We start from the raw sequence: 21,335 nt of genomic DNA, 5'->3' as shown, positions 1-21,335 counted from the left end.
TTAGGTGGCAGATATATATTTGCAAGGCCATTTTTAAGTAGGATATTTAAAGATAAAATACATCTTGTGAGATGATGTCGGCCAACTCCGGAAGCTAGCTCAGCTGTCCCGGCGATGAAATAGGGAAATGCCCACCACTCGAATCAACCGGCTACGAAGGGTACCACTGGCTTATACGACGTTGAATGGGTGCTAAGAATTGCGAGTTCAAATATCTTATTTCTTTATTTTTTCACGTCTCATGTTTTTTTGGGCTATTTTAATTTTGACAGTACCACCCACATAAGATATATTTTAATTGCTGATGCGAGTTTATTGATTTTTAAATGCGCCAAAAAATAACCCGTTTTGTCATGTTGTGACATAAATTATGGTATTTTGAGAGGTAATCATTGAAGTCGGACATCACTGAAGGCCTAGGTGGGAAACATACGGCCCGGCATTAGTAAATGGTATACAAAAAGTCTTCCTCTGAATTAGTGAAGATGTCCCACACAATTGATGCCATGTTTGTTTACAAGGATCTTTAGTTTCGGACAGGCTTACAGCAATATACATAGTAAAGCACACTACGTTTAATCGCGACTCTTTGGGCCATTAAAAAAAAAAAAAAAATTGGTTATCGAAGCTATTTTTTAAAGTCAGATTTATCGCCTGTAACCTGCAGGAAACATAAGTATGGCGTTTGTTAAGTGCAATGCTTTTTCATGCTACAAACAGATGCAGGACAAAGAGATGGAACCAAGTGAAAGCTGATCAAACAAGCCATATAATTAGACACACGAGGCCTCGCAACTTGAGTTAAAAACTTGTTTTTTTTTAATATAGTCAAGCTAATATGACTGCTTAGACACATGGAAGTCGATATGAGGAAGAGAAATGATAGAGCTGCAACATTGATGTATCGTAGAATCTAAAAATGTATATTTTTTAAAGGAAAAGAAAAAGAATCCTTTTGAAAGACACACACACACACACACAAACCACACACACGTACACACACACACAGACATTTAATATAATAGGAGTCCCTAAGATCTCAAAGCAGTTGCATTATTTAACAGCAGGAGTAGGATACCCTCCAGTGTGTGTGCGTGTATGTGTGTGTGTGTGTGTGTGTCTGTGTGTGTGTGCGCGTGTGCGCCCAACACTGCTATTCCCGCAATGAATACATCTGCATTTGTGGCTTTTTCACTCAGTTTCCTTTAATACCCACTCTCATTTTCACTCTAATACTACCTCAGGTAAAGAGGTATAATCTGGGCGTAAATTAAAATATTCAGACTATTTCCTGTTTTATAAATGCAACATAACAAAACATTGTAAGATTGTAATAAGTAAAGTGTCATATCCCTTAATCAATGATTCTCAAACTGTGGGACGTACATGTACCACTAGTGGTTCACAGGGTCCATTTAGTGGTACGCCAAAGTATCACTTGATTAAAGTCCAGTGTTTTATTCTCCTATGGATGGATGGATATTCAAACACAATGTTACTGTTCAAACTATGTGTATTGTTACAGTGGCCAAAACTAGTAAACATCTGTCATGTTTTTATTAAATACCTAGCCCTACTATGCTACCGTATTTTAATATTGATAATTATGGTGGTACCTGGACAGCCAAGTTTTTCCTGAGGTGGTACATGGTGAAAAAAGATTGAGAACTACTGTTTTAATCTGATTGCATATTAAAAAAATACAATTCAAAATATGAATTTTAACTACCTCAGGAAAAATAGCATTTGCTGCCTGTCGGCTGTAAATCAAACTTAACTATAAAATATTAGTAATTACTAGATGAGGCGATTCCTGAAGGAATTGCGTGTGAATGTTCCAATGCTGAAGTTGAACTGAAATGCTGACAGAATGTAGTATGAATGTAAGAATAGTTTGAATTTTGGAATGGTTTGAATGTTAAAGAGTTTGAATTTCCAGGAAAAACGGAATTTGATGTGGAACTTGAGAAAGAGTTATATGGATGAGTGGAATGTGTAGATGTTGGAATGGTTCAAACAGGTTGAAAAATGTGGAAATGGTGGAAGTGTGAAAAATTGATAATTTGTTGTGTATCGGGAAAATGTCCATAAAAACTGATAATTCTAGGAAATCTGAGATATTTTTCTTTACAATTGTTGATAGAGAATACACAATTTCTGAACAGGCTGAATATTGAGTTGTGGAACTTTGAAAAATGTTCGATTATTTTCAATGGGAATTTCATTGAAAGGAGGGAATTTTTGGGAAAATGCCCCCAAAAATTTGATCGTTCTGGATTTGTTGATTTGGTTGGTGTTGGAATTTTTCAAATCGTTTGAGAAATGTTGAAGTAGTAACATTTTTAATTTAAAAATGGTATTACCGAATTCCTGGAATTGTGTGAAGAACAGGAATTTTTTCCAGTTCAAAAAGTTTTTTGTCCTGATTATGAAGAATATTTTTGATAGTGAAGTGGGTTGAAAAATGTGGTAGAAGTAGTCGCAAGAAAAATTGGTGAAAATAGGGCTTTGGAAAACCAGGAAATCTGGAAAGTCCTGGAATTTTTTGAACTTGGAAAGTGGAAGATTGAATTTTCTGAATGGTGAAATGTGTTGAAGGTTGAATGGTTTGAATTGGTTGAAAAATGTGGAAATGGTGGAAGTTTCAAAAATGGACAATTTATTTTGAATGGGAAAAAATGTCCGTAAAAACCTGGAATTCTGGGAAATACAGGAATTTTTTTGAATTCGTCATGGGAAAACCCGCCATTCACGAATATGCTGAACAGTTTGAAGTTGTAACTGTTTGAATCGGATAAAAAATGTGAGTGTTGTGGAACTTTAAAAAAGGTCCCATTCTTTTCAATAGGAATTTTTTGGGAAATTTGGGAATTTAGGAAAAATAGAATTTTGGGGAAATACAAAATAATTTGAATGTTCTGAATAAGTTGATGGTTGGTGTTAGAATTTTTCAAATCAGTCGACAAATGTTGAAGTTGAGAAATGGTATCAGAGAATTTCTGGAATTTCGGGGAAATGGGGAATTTTTCCAGTTCAAAAAGTTTTTTGTCCTGATTAAGAGGATTTTTTTGACGGTGGAATGGTTGAAGTGGATTGAAAGATGTGAAAGGAGTAGTCGCCAGAAAAATGGGTAAAAATAGGGCTTCGGAAAACCAGAAAATCTGGAAAGTCCTGGAATTTTTTTAAACTTTGAAAAAGTTAAGTTTTGATTTTCTGGATGGTGGAATGTGTTGAAGGTGGAATGGTTTGGATCAGTTAAAAAATTTGGAAATGGTGGAAGTTTGAAAAATGGCCAATTCATTTAAAATTGGAAAAAATGTCCAGGAAAACCTGGAATTCTGGTAAATCTGGAAATTTTTGGAATATGTCAAGGGAAAGCCCGCGATTACCGAATAGGCTGAACAGTTTTGAAGTTGGAACGATTTGAAGGTAGAATGTGGAAGGTAGAACGCGCCAAACTCTGGAGAGTAAGAAGAAGAAGAATAAATAGATGCATTTTGGTGTAGAAAACCATGCTTAGGAGGTTTCACACAATTATTGTTGTTTAATCACTGTAATGTGCTTAGTGCCAACACACTTTTAGCATTAATGTCCATCCATCCATTTTCTAACGATTATTCCCTTTGGGGTCGCGGGGGGCGCTGGTGCCTATCTCAGCTACAATCGGGCGGAAGGCGGCGTACACCCTGGACAAGTCGCCACCTCATCGCATGGCCAACACAGATAGACAGACAACATTCACACTCACATTCAAACACTAGGGCCAATTTAGTGTTGCCAATAAACCTATTCCTAGGTGCATGTCTTCGGAAGTGGGAAGAAGCCGGAGTACCCGGAGGGAACCACGCAGTCACGGGGAGAACATGCAAACTCCACACAGAAAGATCCCGAGCCCGGGATTGAACCCAGGACTGCTCAGGACCTTTGTATTGTGAGGCAGACGCACTACCCTCTCTTCCACCGTGCTGCCCAACATTAATGTCATGAAGCTATATTCCATGCATTTGATAATTCTAAGATTCAAAACTCAACCCAGTTACTTTCAATTCTGTTACTCAAATGAGTCATCTTCATCGAGGAACCTTGTACTAAAATAAAATAAAGTTGCCCTATTACACATTTTAAATTGTTGCTCAATATGTGTTCAATAAAAAAGTTAATTTTTTCCAAGGCACTGATTCTATTAATTAACGGTTATGAAACATGGAAGAAAAATGCAGCAAGAAAAGCATCCACAGTTTTGTCATCTTGCTCAGGGAGAGAGGTGTGATTAGATTTCTGTGAAAGTGAACTAAAAATGGACCGTCATGTAAGAACAGTGTGATATTACAGCATGTACGATCAAATTAGCAACATTGCACTCAAAGTTTGGATGAAAATGATCTTCTCAAAAATGGACTGCAGCAAAACATCCTGACATGGTCTTTAATTCCAACTCACCTATGTTTTGTTTGAAGGTAGAAATTAGAGGCCTGTCTTAAAAAACAAAAACAACAACATATTAGCCATGTGAAATTACACCAAGATATTTAAAAAGAAAATAATTCTTAAGAAAAAAAGTCGACTTAAAAGTACAACAGTAGGCCAATGTTTGAAGCAATCATCCACTATGTTGTCATGCATACATTGCTAAGTCCTGGCAAGAATTTGTGATGTTGCCATTGCGCCAATTCAAGCAAATCGAACTTTCCTGAACGTTTTTTGCCAATACAAGCAGTTCTACAGCGCGTTTACTTGTGCAAAGCTGGACAGACAGTTCACATCTAAATGTCCTCCAATAAGCACACAAGGTGGGTATTTTATTTTATTTTAGTCAAGCCATTTATAAAAAAAAAAAGTAAACATGATAGGCTTTAGGCTGTTAGGTGCTAACATACGTCCGTTTATGTCTAGTTGCAGACTTGGCATATGCTCAAACACTCGGCGGAGAAACAAGCACTTAAGCTGCGCTCAAAGCCGGACTTCCTCCCTGTAATGTTGTAGTTTTCCATGCCAACAAAGCAAGTGTGCCTGAAAGAAAATGCTGAAAAGTAACGCTCTGCTTTTAAAAATGCGCTAGAACGGTGCTAATTTACATTGGACATGCCATACTCATGCTACTGTTTAGCATTGGCGATTTGCACACCTCCAAATTTGGTAATTAAAACTACAACTAAAATGCATGTTATAGTCAAACAGTTGGTGTGTTGAACACTTTGTCGGATTCAACAAAATACACATTCAGCATAATGGTAAAGACGACCTCCTGACTACGGCAACAAACCATAGCCTATACAATACTGCCATCTAACTTCTTGGAATTGTAACTGCATGCAAAGTCTATATATAATACTTGCAAATGGGTCTCAATGGTGCAAGAAAACAATATGTAACAACTCGACAGCACAGTTATCAATACCAGCTCAGTGTTAAATGTGACATTCAAAAAATGAATTTTATCATTTAACAAATTAACTTTTAGTAACAAATGAACACACACAAAAGTAATGAAAATTGGTACCGTTAAGTACATGTATTGATTCTCAGCTACTTGAAATCTGAAAGGTACACATCCTTTTCTGCAGAGGTCCCCAGCCACCGGTTCCGGTCCGTGACGTATTTGCTAATTTACTAATTTATTTAATTTATAAACTACCGCATTTTCTCCGACTTAACTTTCGCTTGTCTCACTAAAAACACAAATGAGCTTGTTAATAGAACCGTGGAAACCATCCTTCCCCCGAATCGCATCCTTGGGTTGGTAACTTGGGAAATTGAAGGCCTGGTGAGGACAGCCCTTCAGTCCGACCCTGGTCCCGGAAACTGACCCCATAATAGACTTTTCGTCCCACAACCCTTAAGGAGCAAGGTACTCGATTAGGCACATTCAAGTCTGTTTACATGTCATCCCGGAATTCACAGATCACTTGCTTTCATTCGACGCCGCTTCTGGTGGCCTTCCATGGAAGCGGACACTCGCAAGTTTATCGCCGCCTGCTGCGTTTGCGCCCGGAACAAGGCAGACCACAGCCCTCCTGCTGGACTATTACACCCTCTGCCCATCCCTAGTCGACCTTGGTCACACATCGCTCTGGACTTTGTCACTGGACTTCCCCCCTCAAAAGGTAACACCACAATCCTCACCGTTATCGACAGGTTTTCCAAGGCAGCCCATTTCATACCCTTGCCCAAGCTCCCATCTTCGGCCGAGACCAGAGAACTGCTGGTCCAGCATGTGGTAAGAATTCACGGGATTCCCACCGGCATTGTGTCCTATCGTGGCCCCCAATTCATTTCCCGGGTCTGGCAAGCCTTCCGCATGGGGATTGGAGCCACGGTCAGCCTGACTTCTGGCTACCACCCCCAGATTAATGGACAAGCGGAAAGGGCCTACCAAGGGGTGGAGACCATGCTGCGCTGTATGGCTGCTCAACAGCCCAACTCCTGATGAATGTTCATCCCATGGGTGGAGTACTCCTTTAATTCCATGACCTGTGCGGCTACTGGTATGTCCCCTTTTGAATGCTGGCAGAGTTTTCAACCTCCTTTGTTTCCCTCCCAGGAGATCGAAGTGGCAGTCCCTCCCACCCGAGCCCACCTGAGAAGATGCCGCAAGGTGTGGAAGTCTGCCCACGCTGCCTCATTGTGGTAGCCTGCCAGTCCCAAAAACTGCCTCACCTCTTTTTTCGTCGCGGGGGGTGGACAGGCTGCAATCGCCGCTGTCTTGTCGACTTGTGGCCGCAGTGTGTACCCCAGATACTGTACCTCCCTCCGGCCAACCGGGCACTTCGCCGGGTTGGCGGTGAGCCCCGCCTGCCTCAAGGACTTGAGTACCTCCCCCACCCGCTGCAGGTGATTTTCCCAGCTGCCACTCTGGATGATGACATCATCCAGGTAGGCAGCAATGTATGCAGCATGGGGTCGCAGCACCTGGTCCATGAGGCGCTGGAACGTGGCGGGCGCACCGAACAAGCCAAACGGGAGTGTCACGAACTGCTATAAACCTTCGGGAGTGGAGAACGCCGTTTTTTCCCAGTACTCTGGTGATAAGGGAATCTGCCAGTAGCCCTTGGTTAAATCCAGCATCGTAAAAAAACAAGCAGTGCCCAGCCGATCCAGGAGCTCATCGGCCCGGGGCATTGGGTACGCGTCGAAACGTGATACCTCATTCACCTTGCGGTAATCCACACAGAAGCGCACAGACCCATCCTTCCCTACTAGAACAATCGGGCTGCACCACGCACTGTGGGATTCTTCTATTACCCCCAACTCCAGCATGGTTTTTAATTCCTCCCGAACTACTTTGCGTTTGGGCACGGGGAGCCTATATGGCCAAGACCGCACCGTAATTCCCGGGCTGGTCTCATTATGATGGCGGATTAGGTCCGTGCGCCTGGGCCGCGGGGAGAACACATCCGCGTAGCGCCGCAACCTTCGCTCTTTGTGTCAATGTGAGCTGGTCATCACGGGGAAGAACATATTGTATTTCATTTTTACTCTGGCTTGAACCCTCCTCCCAGCTTTCTTTAGAATAGAATGAACTTTATTGTCATTATATTTGCATATAACGAGATTAAAGACTCCAACTTAAGGTGCGGTAGTGGGAACAAATATGGGGTGAAATAAAGGACACAAGAGGTAATAAAGGAAAAACCAACAATTGAAGTAAACAGACTACTATCCAATAAAAATAATAAGCAATTCTGTACAATATACAAAACACTATAGAAGTACAAAATACAAATACTGTAAAATATACAGAGCAAGACGGGAGTACCGAAGTAATAAATAACAATCAGTGACGGACGTATTGCACTCGAAGGGTAGTATTGCACAGTAGGGTATTAGGGCATTATATTGTATAGGGGTGAATTATTATTATTATAAGTTAGAGTTCAACACGATGACAGCTTTGGGAAAGAAGCTGTCTCTGAGCCTGTTTGTTCTGGCTCTGATGCACCTGTAGCGCCTGCCTGATGGTAGCAAGTCGAACAGGTGGAAGCCAGGGTGTGTGCTGTCCTTGGTAATGTTTTTTGCTCTGTTGAGGCAACGGGAGTTGTGTAAGTCCTTCAGGGAGGGCAGGGGACAGCCGATGATTTTTTGGGCCGACTTTATGACCCTCTGAATCGCCTGTTTGTCTGCTTCAGTGCAGCTGGCGTACCACACTGTTATGCAGTACGTCAGCAGGCTCTCGACAGCCGAGCGATAGAAGGTCACCATCAGCTGCCTCTACAGTCTGTTCTTCCTCAGCACCCTCAGGAAATGGAGTCTCCGCTGGGCCTTCCGGATGACCGCAGTTGTATTTCGGGTCCAGGACAGGTCAGCAGATATGAGGTTGCCGAGGAACTTGAAGGATCTGACTCCCTCCACCTCCTCGTCGTTGATGTAGAGGGGGGCGGGGTCTGCAGTGTTCTTCCTGAAGTCAAAGATGAGTTCCTTGGTTTTTGTGGTGTTCAGTGCCGAATTATTCACTGAACACCACGCTGATAGTTTCAGGACCTCATCTCTGTATGAAGACTCATCCCCCCCCCCTGTAATGGGACCCACTACCGTTGTGTCATCAGCGAACTTGATGATGGTGTTCTCCGAGTGGGCTGGACTACAGTCGTGGGTGTATAGGGAGTACAGCAAAGGGCTCAGCACACAGCCCTGTGGGGAGCCGATGCTGAGTGTGCGGGGGGAGGAGAGATGGGGGCCCAGTTTTACTGTCTGAGGTCGGTTGGTCAGGAAGTCCTTAATCCAAAAACAGGTGGGTGAGGGTAGGCCTAAGTCCAGCAGTTTGGTGACCAGGATGTCTGGAATGATGGTATTGAAGGCGGAGCTATAGTCAATGAAAAGCATCCTGACATAGCTCCCCCGGTGTTCCAGGTGGCTCAGTGTGGAGTGGAGAGCCATGGATATGGCGTCATCTGTGGATCTGGGTGGGGGGGGGCAGGCTTTGGTGTGGTGGAGGACCAGCCTCTCGAAGCACTTCATGATGACAGGTGTGAGTGCTACTGGGCGATAGTCATTGAGGTTGTTTGTGGCAGCTTTCTTGGGTACCGGGATGATTGTGGCAGATTTAAGGCAGGGTGGGATGAATGCCTGTGCCAAGGAGAGGTTGAAGAGGACGGTGATAATGTAGGAGAGCTGGTCGGCGCATGCTTTGAGCACCTTCCCGGGTACACCGTCTGGACCAGTTGCCTTCCTGGGGTTCACTGCCTTGAGCACCCACCTGACCTTGTGCTCCTCAAGAATGAGTGTGGGGGGACTGGGGGTTGGGGGGGTTGGGGGTGCTGGTGGTGGTGTGGCTGTGACTGATTGTGATGTCTCAAAGCGTGATGTCCTGTATGCCCTGCCACATCTGCCGTGGGTTGTTGCTCGAGAGGTGGTCTTCGATCCTCTCTTTATAGTCCATCTTGGCTTCTCTGAGTCCTCTCTTCAGGTCAGCACGCGCGGCGCTGTATAGAGCACTGTCACCTGACCTGAAGGCAATGTCCCGGGCCTTGAGGAGCATGCGGACCTGGCATGTCATCCAGGGTTTCTGATTTGGGTAAACCCGGATGTTTTTTTTCACAGTGACATTGCTGATACAGTACTTTATGTAGGATAGTACCGACTCTGTGTGTGTGGGCAGGTCTTGGTCTTTGAAAACATCCCACGCAGTTTGTGCAAAGCAGTCCTGTAGCTGGGGGAGTGCATCCTCAGGCCAAGTTGTAACAGTCTTTATTACTGCTTGTGTCCTTGATCTGAGGGGGGTGTAAGCAGGGATGAGCAGCAAAGAGAGGTGGTCTGACTGGCCTAGGTGGGGGAGGGGGAGGGGGATGGCTCTATATGCCTCTTTGATATTACAGTAAACATGGTCCAAAGTGTTTCTCCCTCTAGTAGGGCATTTAACAAACTGGTAAAATTTAGGTAGTACTGTTTTCAAATTGGCTTTATTAAAATCACAAGCAATAATGTGAGCACCATTGGGGTGGGCACGCAGCTGTTTGTTTACTGTATTTAGCAGTAGGGAGAGAGCCATGCTAACATTAGCATCTGGTGGTATGTAGACTGCCGTAATGATTACTACTGTTAGCTCTCTTGGCAGAAAAAAAGGTTGACATTTCACTGACATAAACTCTAGGTCGGGGGAACAGTGACTGTCTATTATAGTGCTGTTATTAGACCATGCGTTATGTACATAAACACAGAGACCACCTCCCCTGCTTTTACCCGAGTCCTCGTTTCGGTCCCGCCGTAGCAGCGTGGGGCCAGCTAGCTGCACCACAGTGTCGGGGATTAGGGGGTGAAGCCAGGTCTCGGAAATGACCAAAAAACAGCAGTCCTGGATATAGCTATTTCCAGCTAGCTCAAGTTTTAGCTCGTCCATTGTGTGAGCCACGGATCTGGCGTTGGTGAAGTAAATGCTCGGCAGCGGAGGCTTGTGGGGCTCTTTCTTGATTCTCTTTAAGAGACCAGACCGGCAGCCCCGCTTTTGTTTCCTCTCCCGCCGCCGCCTGCGTCGCCTGCCTGACCCGATAACAATCCACGGAGATTCCGGCGGTCTCGCTATCGCGTCGGGTATGTTGTTTGAGCGGTGGAAATCGCTCGAAACCGCTATCTTGTGTCGAAAACCAATGTCCAGTAGGTTTTGACGACTGTGTTGTGTCGCGAAAGTAGATAGACATAACCAAAACAATATAAAACATAAAAGGAAGCACCGAAAGTGGGAGCTGTAAACCGCTGCGTCTTTAATCTTAAAGATTTAAATTAGGTCCAGTACGCCGCGCGGTTTTCTGCCGTACAACAACTCAAACGGCACAAAGCCGGTTGAGGCCTGGGGTGCCTCCCGCATCGCAAACAGTAGGGGATCCAGCCATTTATCCCAATTAGGTTTGTCCTCGTGCGTGAACTTACGGATCATGGTTTTCAGCGTTTTATTGAATCGTTCCACCAGCCTGTCAGTTTGTGGGTGGTATACGCTGGTGCGGATCGCTTTAATCCCCAATAATCCGTACAGTTCTTTTACCATGCGTGACATAAAAGACGTGCCTTGGTCTGTGAGGGAAGCCCTCTTTGCCCAGCGCCGGTACCCTGAAACATAAAATCAAAGGGAACGTTATATCCCCGAGTCCCCCCCTTGTTGGGTGTGTCTGTGTGTATGAATGGGTGCATGTGTGTGGCTGTGGATTGTTCGAGGAGGGGACCTGCTCGATGTTTCCGGGTTGTCCAGCCGGGCGATGGCGCTGTTCCACGGCGGTTCCGTCTGGTGGCGCAAGTCGTCGGCGGGGGGCTGGGGTTGGCCTTTCGGCCGTCTTTGCGATCGCCTCTCGGTGAACCGCCAGGTGGTCCTCAGCCAGTGTCACTGCTGTCTTGACATCGGCGGGGCGGTGGTATCCCACTCACACGGCAGTCATGGGCGGGATGGCATGTCCCGCAACTGCTGCGCCAGGACGAAGGGACGGTCTTCTGGGCCCAGCCTCATCGCCCGGAACTTCCTCCGGTGGTCTTCCGGGCTGCTGCCTACCAGATCTAGGATGGTGTGTCGCAGGTTAGAGTATTGCATGCGGGCGGCCGCCTTGAGACTCAACGCCACCCGCTGCCCCTCCCCCACCTGCAGCGGCAACAGCCTTACTCCCCATTCCTCTTCCGGCCATTTACACGACTTTACTGTGGCCTCAAAGACATTTAAGAATGTGTGCGGGACTTCTGCTTCTAGCATGCGCTGCATGGGCGCCATTGCCCTCGCCCCTGACGAGTCTGTTTTGTCCATCAACGCTTGAAGCAGCTGGGTCTGCTGCTGGCTCGCCGTTGACACCTGGGCCAGCACTTGTCCGAGTGCCTCCAGAGGGGTTGTAGTAGACACTTTTATTTTATATGTATATATATATATATATATATATATATATATATATATATATATATATATATATACATATATATATATATATATATATATATATATATATATATATATATTTTTTTTTTTTTTTTTTTTTTTTTTAATTATTTATTTATTTTTTGGGGCGCCAATTGTGGACGTTTCCTCCTCTCCCCCCAGTTAAACAGTTTTAACAGTTTTATTTCTCCTTTTACAAATCTCAATGTTCAGACTCTTGCTTTTCAGCCCTCTGCCTCTTTCTTGTCAGTCCCCCTGACTCCTTATGGTCTCCAGCTCTGCCAATAAAGGAACAGGTGATTTGATAACTCGTTCCAGCTGAGGTATCCACTCACCTGTTGCCGCTTCGTGGCCCGCAGGGAACGCGTTGATCATGCCCCTCTACACAACAATGTTAATACGCAAGAAGTTTTTGCATGCTAATTGTTTACTTTTTTTATCTGCCACGTGGTCCGTGAAAATAATATGTCTTTTAAACCGGTCCCTAGTGAAAAAAGTTTGGGAAACTCTGCCTTACTGTACATTTAATTTTTTAATGGATTATGGTAAAATATGGTAACACAAAGGTAAATATCATTTAAACATATTTATCATCGTATTATTTCATATATAATACGATATATTATTCGTCTTTTCGGAAAAACATATTTCATTAGTAAATACATGATATGCACCCTAGTAGACATTATAAATCAATCAATTGTATTTTGAACAAGTTAAATAACATCACAAGCACACATTTTGCTGAAGTGAATAACCCTCCTAATGGAGTGGGAAGAAGTGCAGCTTGTCTGGTCCCACCTCTGCGCCATAATCAACATTCTAGAGAGAAAAAGAAAAACAGAAAGAAAGAAGGAAGGAACCAACTGAACCCCACATGAGCCAGCACTTGGCGACAGAGGCAAGAAAAAAACTCTCATGGGAAGACACATTGGACACAATTTAGGCTCTGTGGGGTGGCCGTCTTGTCTCGACCAGTTGTGTAAAGAGAGAGGGACGGAGGGTAGCGAGAGACAAGAAATAAAACATACTCCAATTCAGAGGAGTAAGATAAAGCAGAACCTCTTTGTTTTTAGCCGTGTCCTACAACACATTTATTTTTTTTTTTACGTCAACAGTCTTTTGTATTCTGTGTAAACACCATCTGCTTGTACTGTTTCTGAAACTGGCACACCAACTTAATGGCTGGCGTACACACATTTGTACTTACTGTGGCTGTTTATATTGATATTAAAAAAACATGCATAAAGGGTGGAATACCAAACCACACTTTTTTTATACTCGACATGCATTGCTTATACTTGCCAACCCTCCCGAATTTTCCAGGAGACTCCCAAGTTTCAGTGCCTCTCTCAAAAATCTCCCGGGACAACCATTCTCCCGAATTTCTCCCGATTTCCAGGCGGACCTGAGTGAGGACAGCCTGTCGTCCCATCCACTTTTCCTCCTTATAAACAATGTGCCCGCCCAGTCACGTTATAGCATCTACGGCTTTTGGAGCTCAGTGCGCAACTGCACACACAACAAGAAGTAGACTGTTATATATGTCTCCTATATCCATAGGTTTATCTATAACCCATAAAGTAGGCAGGCACGGAGCTATTTCTCAGCGTGTATTTATTCGAGCCAGCATGGTAATACACTGACACACAACATCCGGATTCCCACCATACACTGCTTCAAAACTACGGTAAGTAGTAATGTCCAAAAACATGACAGAGACAAAGCAGAAGAACGAAGAAGTGACAATCATGGTGACGACGAGCAAATAGCAGAAGTACGCTTGCAAGTTCCAAAATTATTAGAAACAAGAATTCCAGTTCATCCAGGACAGATCGAAGGGGAAGGGGTATACGAGGGAGAGATGGAAGATTCCAGACTCTGGTGCATTTGATGAAGGCACTTTTGTGCGTGCCACACAGCAATGCATCATCAGAGAGGGTGTTCAGCATGGTTAGAAAGATAGTGACAGAGAATAGAACAATGATGGACAATTTCAAACCTAAACTCAATTCTTCCTGCAAATTAAACATCACAGATGCTGCCCATACCTATGTCCTTCAAATGCTGTGCTATTGACTGCAAAGCATTGCACTTCAACAATAAGTGGAGGAGTGTTATTTGTTATTTGTTATTTGTGTGTGTATGTGTAAAAAAATGAACACTGAAATTAAAGTATTTGTTATGGGTAAGACTTCAGCTGTTTCTCCCTCTTTTGCGAGCGCACCGCGGACCACACCCACAAGCACTCCCGCTCTGCGGCGAGCGCGCTTCAGCACAGCTGCAAACGCTCCGCAATCAACCCACCTGTCCGTGATGCGCTATCGGCCTTCATAGTCCAGCACAACCTGAGACCTAACGCTAGAATGTAGATTCACGTACGCTGTACAGTAAGCCCACGCGTCTCCAGCATTCCTGCATGCATTTGCTCTCTCTCTGTGCTCCCTCCCTGTTGTGCTCATCGTCTCTTGTGTTGTGTCATTCTCCAGCTCCCCGTCGTCATACCCCGCTCCCGAAATGTGTGTCTCGTCAACCTAACAACCCCCGTGGATCTTCCCTTGCCTCCCTGGTTATCGACATCACGCCTGCCTACCGACCACAACGCCGCGCTCCTCCCTTGATCCTCCGACTGTCCTCCGACGCTCAAGGCTGCCTTACCCAAATTGGAAACCTCTACCTGGAACAACACGCACCATCAACACCCTCTGATCTCCACGCTCAGATAAGTCACACACTTAGTACATTTCATCCCTTTGGGTTAATTACATACCGCACACACACCTCTTGTCGTCAATAAATACACTGACAGCTCACGACGTCATCATCTTCCTGCCGTCTTCTTCTCCCGCCGTCTCGTCACAGTACTTTCTAGCCATGTAAGAACTAGACGGCAAGGACGCGGAACGTATCCTGCTCCCTTCCCGAGGCTCCCCTGTCCCAAGTGTTGCAGCCATCCACACGGCACCACAGCAGCGCCAAGGGCGCTTTTGTGTTCTGGAAAATAAACTGGATGCCGCTTTTGCTAACATGTTGGCTCGACTGGATTTGATCTTCCCGAGTTCGGCGCTTCCCCGGAACTCGTACAAGCTTCCCCCGCCGCGGCAGCCCCCGTCATCCTGCGAGCCAAAGATCGCTAGCCCTAAGGCTTTCAAAGGGGATTTTGAGCTATGTCGTGGTTTCCTGGTCCAGTGTGACATGGTATTTCGTTATCAGCCCTCCCGCTACAATTCTGACGGGGCCAAGATCGCCTTTATTTTTTCTTTGTTGACTGGAAGGGCTCTCCAGTGGGCCACAGCAGCTGTGGACCGCAACCTTGATCTCAGCATGAACTATGCTGCTTTTCGCGCTGAGTTTAGGGCAGTTTTTGACCATCCCTTCGATGGAGGAGACGCCGCCTCACGTCTTCACTTTCTTCAGCAAGGCACTCATTCTGTGGCAGACTACACACTAGACAGCGGGTGGGACAACAAGGCCCTGTTGAGCGCCTACCGTCGGGGCCTCTCCGACAAAATCAAGGACGGATTGTTGCGGGGCCGACCTTCCTCCTACCATAACCTCATTCAGCTGGCACTACTTATGGACCAAAGACTCAAGGAACGAGCAGCAGAACGAAGACTTGCAGTCCGTGAGAGGACCAGACGGCCGGTGTGGGAGACCTTAACCGCTTCTTTCTCCCCATACCGCGGCCAGAGGTCGGGATGAAGGCGACCACTTGGTGGACCAGTCGGAGTTACTCCCCGCACCAACCAGCGGGGTAGAACCCATGCAGTTGGGCAGCACACGACTGGCCATGGAGGAACGGGAAAGGAGGTTCCGTCAGCGCCTCTGCCTCTACTGTGGTTGTGCAGATCACATGATCCTGACCTGCCCCACACGACCAAAAGAAGAGGCTCACAAATAAGGGGAGTACTTGTGAGCTACACCACCTTTGCCCAGAGCCGCAGTGACCCTGGCATCCTTTTCCCCGCAACATTGTCCTGGAAGTCAAAAAAACTGAAGGTGGGAGCATATTTGGACTCTGGAGCAGATGAGTTTCATGGATCGTGATTTCGCCTGTCAAGCCGGGATTGAGCTTCTGCCTCTGGACAAGTCTTTACCAGCTCAGGCCTTGGACGGGCATCCCCTGGGACCCATCACCCACCGCACAGCACTGCTCACACTAACCATGTCCGGCAACCACATGGAGCAAATAAGCTTGTTGATCCTCCACGCCCCTCTTGCTCCCCTTGTCTTCGGCCGTTTATGGCTTCGCCAGCATGACCCCCAGATTTCCTGGATCTCAGGGAGGATCCTAGCCTGGAGCACAGCATGCCATGCTGACTGCCTCTTAGCAGCAGCCCCCATCGCTGAGAACCCCAAGCTCAAGCCTTCCCCATCTGACCTATCTGGGGTTCCCGCCATCTACCATGACCTTGCTGCAGTATTTAGTAAGTCACAGGCACTATCACTACCCCCACACAGACCATATGACTGTTCTATTGATATCATACCCGACGCTGTACACCCCGCTAGCCGCCTGTATAACCTATCTATACCCGAGAAAAAGGCCATGTCTGATTATATCTCGGAATCACTCGCTTCTGGTATCATCACCCCCTCCAAATCACCGGTAGTTGCAGGAGTCTTCTTTGTCAGCAAGAGGGATGGGTCACTGCGTCCCTGCATCGACTACAGCCAACTCAACCGTATCACGGTTAATAACCGGTATCCTCTACCACTCATGAGCTCCTCCTTCGAACCCCTTGCCCCTGCTACCATTTTTACCAAGCTAGATCTCCGCAATCCATACCATCTGGTCTGGGTTAGGAAGGGGGACGAATGGAAGACTGCCTTTAACACACACCTAGGCCACTTGGAGTACCGGGTCATGCTCTTCGGCCTGACCAACGCCCCAGCCGTCTTCCAGGCTCTTGTTAACGATGTGCTGAGAGATATGCTCGAGAAGTTTGTTGTTGAATATCTTGATGATATTTTGATTTTCTCCCACAACCTGCAGGTCCATCAACAGCACGTCCGCCCTGTCTTCTAGCGGCTCCTCAAAAATCGTCTTTTCGTCAAGGCAGAGAAGTGCGAGTTCCATTCCTCATTGGTAAATTTTTTGGGTCACATCATCGAGAAGGGTAAAATTCGGGCTGACCCCAAGAAGGTCAAGGCAGTGATGGATTGGCCCCAACCCACCACTCGTACTGAGCTTAGGCAATTCCTAGGCTTTGCGGGGTTCTAATGTCGCTTCATATTCGACTTCAGCACTGACTTCCACCAATACTGCTTTCATCTGGAACAAGGAGGCAGACAGTGCGTTCTTGAATGTGAAGAGAAGCTTCAGTTTCGCTCCCATCCTGGTACACCCTGACCCTGACAAGCCATTCACGGTGTAAGTAGATGCTTCTGATTCCGGGATTGGGGCATTTTTGTCCCAAAGGTCTAACAGTAATAATGTGATGCACCCTTGTGCATTTTTTTCCAGATGCCCAACACCAGCCGAGAGGAACTATGATGCAGGAAACCGAGAACTCTTGGCCGTCCACGAAGCCTTGGTGGAATAGAGACACTGGCTGTAGGGGGCCAAACATCTGTTCCTGGTCCTGACTGACCACCCCAACCTCATTCACATCCGTTCCGCAAGGAGACTTGACGACAGGCAACCACGCTGGTCACAGTTTTTTGGTCGGTTCAATTACACTCTCACATACAGACCGGGGTCACGCAACGGCAAGGCTGACGCCCTTTCACGGATTTTCTCTGAGGAACCTACCAGTAGACCAACCGCGGAAACCATCCTTCCCCCGGATCGCATCTTTGGGATGGTAACCTTGGAAATCGAAGGCCTGGTGAGGACGGCCCTTCAGTCCGACCCTGGTCCCGGGAACGGACCCCCTAATAGACTTTTCGTCCCACAACCCTTAAGGAGCAAGGTACTCGATTGGGCACATTCTAGTCTGTTTAAATGTCATCCCGGAATTCACAGATCACTTGCTTTCATTCGACGCCGCTTCTGGTGGCCTTCCATGGAGGCGGACACTCGCAAGTTTATCGCCGCCTGCTGCGTTTGCGCCCGGAACAAGGCAGACCACAGCCCTCCTGCTGGACTTTTACATCCTCTGCCCACCCTAGTCGACCTTGGTCCCACATTGCTCTGGACTTCATCACTGGACTTCCCCCCTCAAAAGGTAACACCAAAATCCTCACCGTTATCGACAGGTTTTCCAAGGCAGTCCATTTCATACCCTTGCTCAAGCTCCCATCTTTGGTCGAGATCACAGAACTGCTGGTCACGCATGTGGTAAGAATTCACGGGATTCCCACCGACATTGTGTCTGATCGTGGCCCCCAATTCATTTCCCGGGTCTGGCAAGCCTTCTGCAAGGGGATCGGAGCCACGGTCAGCCTGGCTTCTGGCTACCCCCCCCCCCCCAGAGTAATGGACAAGCGGAAAGGGTCAACCAGGGGGTGGAGACCATGCTGCGCTGTATGGCTGCTCAACAGCCCAACTCCTGGTGAATGTTCATCCCATGAGTGGAGTACTCCTTTAATTCCATGACCTGCGCGGCTACTGCTATGTCCCCTTGCTGGCAGAGTTTTCACCTCCTTTGTATCCCTCCCAGGAGATCGAAGTGGCAGTCCCTTCCACCTGAGAAGATGCCGCAAGGTGTGGAAGTCTGTCCGCGCTGCCTCATTGAAGGCATCTGAGAAGATGCGTCGTAACTCCAACTGGCGGCGCATCCCGGCTCCCAACTATCAACCTGGACAGCAGGTGCTGCTACGGGCCAAGGACCTCCACATCCCGTTATCCTCTCAGAAGCTAGCACCACGTTTTGTTGGACCTTATACGGTCAAATCCAGGGTCAATCCTGCCTCAGTTTGTCTGGACCTCCCTCATTCAATGAGATCCCATCCGGTTTTCCACGTGTCTTAGGTAAAGCCAAAAAGCAACTGTTTGCTGTCCCTCCCACCCACCCCTGCCCCCCCTCTGCCTAGGATCCTCGAGGATGGGGACCAGATGTGGACCGTGAGGAAGATTCTCAAGGTTCGACGACAGGGAAGAGGATGGGTCTATCTCGTTGACTGGGAGGGCTATGGACCGTAGGATAGATCATGGGTCCCAGCTTCTTACATCGCCGACTCCTCCCTTATTGAAGACTTCTACCGAACTCACCCCGAGGCTTGTCGGGAGTCTCACATATATATATATATATATATATATATATATACAAATGTCTAAAGAGAAGTATCACAAATCTATCAGAACATTTCTCCGACCTATTTTGATGCCATAAGCATGCCCTGGGGAGTACCAGATGATTTTAATAAAGCTCATTTTGTGGGCGTTTTAGTCATCCCTTTTGCTTATGTTGATCGTATTAATTACATTCATTGTAACGTTAAAAACAAGCTGACTTAACAACCAGAGGTGTGGACTCGAGTCACATGACTTGGACTCGAGTCAGACTCGAGTCATGAATTTGATGACTTTAGACTCGACTTGACAAAATGTAAAAAGACTTGCAACTCGACTTAGACTTTAACACCAATGACTTGTGACTTGACTTGGACTTGAGCCTTTTGACTTGACATGACTTGCTACTTTCCCCAAAACCCAACGATTAAAAAGTGTTTCAGGAGCGCTCCGTATCTTCCATTGTGTACGCGTGTTTGTCAGCGTGTGCGAGATGACAGCCTGTGCGCTACTTGTCAGTACAACAGCCAATCAAATTACATCCACGTTGTTTTCGTCACACAGCATTCAGCCAATCAAATTGGAGGAAAACCAACGAAGAAGAGCTTTCAAACAACAGAAGAATAAGTGAATACAATTATGCTATAAAGTGTTTCGTTCGGGTATTAAAAGTACGACTTGGTCAACAAAACAGGAATTGCCGTAAGCAAAACATGCGGTTGGAAGATTACAGACGGAGACGCAACAACTTCCAACTTCGTTCGACATTTGAAGTTGCACAAAGAAGGGTAAGTTTTGAATGTTAGCTTGCGTTTATTGGCTGAGTAACGTGACTTTATTTGCTGTGTAGTTAAATCAGTGAGGCTGTGAACTCACTGCTAACGTTAGAACCATAGACATCTTATAAGGGTAGCGGCATGGAGCGCTACTGCCTGTTGCCGCAGACGAGACGCGGGGCCGCCATCTTGGAGTGGTGATCCGCTCCACTCAGTGCAATTCATTTGGCAGGAGCAATGAACTGTCAGTGCATTTAATTCATATTAACTCACTGAATACCACTTATATTCATGCGCTTTTTTGTCATACGTGTAACTATGATAAAGGACACATGTCTTGGCGTGTTCATAATTTGCTTAACAGAAATTGAATATTCTTATATGCTATAAGTGACCAGACGTCTGAGATCAAAACTGGGAATATAATCCCAGAGAAGGGGAAAAAACAGTCAGCTATTTTGAAGTTGAAGAAACAATATGATTAGATTATACATACATGCATATATCCTACATAAACAATGTATGAATACATTACATATCTATATATCTTACGGACCTATAGACCAGATGTTCTCAAATGGGGGTACTTGAAGGTATGCAAAGGGGTACATTATATTTTTTTTAATATTCTAAAAATAGCAACAATTCAAAATCCTTTATAAATATATTTATTGAAAAATACTTCAACAAAATATGAATGTAAATTCATAAACTGTGAAAAGAAATGCAACAATGCAATATTCAGTGTTGACAGCTAGATTTTTTTGTGGACATGTTCCATAAATATTGATGTTAAAGATTTCTTTTTTGTGAAGAAATGTTTAGAATGAAGTTGATGAATCCAGATGGATCTCTATTACAATCCCCAAAGGGGCACTTTAAGTTGATGATTACTTCTATGTGTAGAAATCTTTATTTAGAATTGAATCACTTGTTTATTTTTCAACAAGTTTTTAGTTATATTTACATCTTTTTTTGTATAAATAGTTCAACAAAGACCACTACAATTGTGCAATATTTTACACTGTTATACAGTTTAATAAATCAGAAACTGATGACATAGTGCTGTATTTTACTTCTTTATCTCTTTTTTCAACCAAAAATGCTTTGCTCTGATTAGGGGGTACTTGAATTAAAAAAATGTTCACAGGAGTTACATCACTGAAAAAAGGTTGAGAACCACTGTTATAGACTTTATCTCTGTTGCTGCAACAGCAGAGAGTTTTTTCTGTCTTGACACTTTGTATTGATATTTTCTATTACATTCTTCCTTTAAATTACCATGTTTACAGTGATTGTTTTATATGTATTTTTCATGTATGTTGCTTTGGATAAAAGTGTCTGCCAAATACTTAAACATATATAAACACCTGAAAGTCTTTATGTCAGCTAAAACCACCAATCTGTTTCACTGGATTCAGAATAAAACCATTCTGTCTTACTCAACAAAGTTAGTATTTGAATATTGTTACTTGAAGACTTATATGTGGTTACAATAAAATGAGAATGCATTATAATCAATGGCGGCTGGTGAATTTTG

Source organism: Nerophis ophidion, linkage group LG01 (genome assembly GCF_033978795.1).
Source record: "Nerophis ophidion isolate RoL-2023_Sa linkage group LG01, RoL_Noph_v1.0, whole genome shotgun sequence".
In the NCBI taxonomy this organism is placed as follows: Eukaryota; Metazoa; Chordata; class Actinopteri; order Syngnathiformes; family Syngnathidae; genus Nerophis; species Nerophis ophidion.
This window is presented reverse-complemented; position numbering follows the sequence as displayed.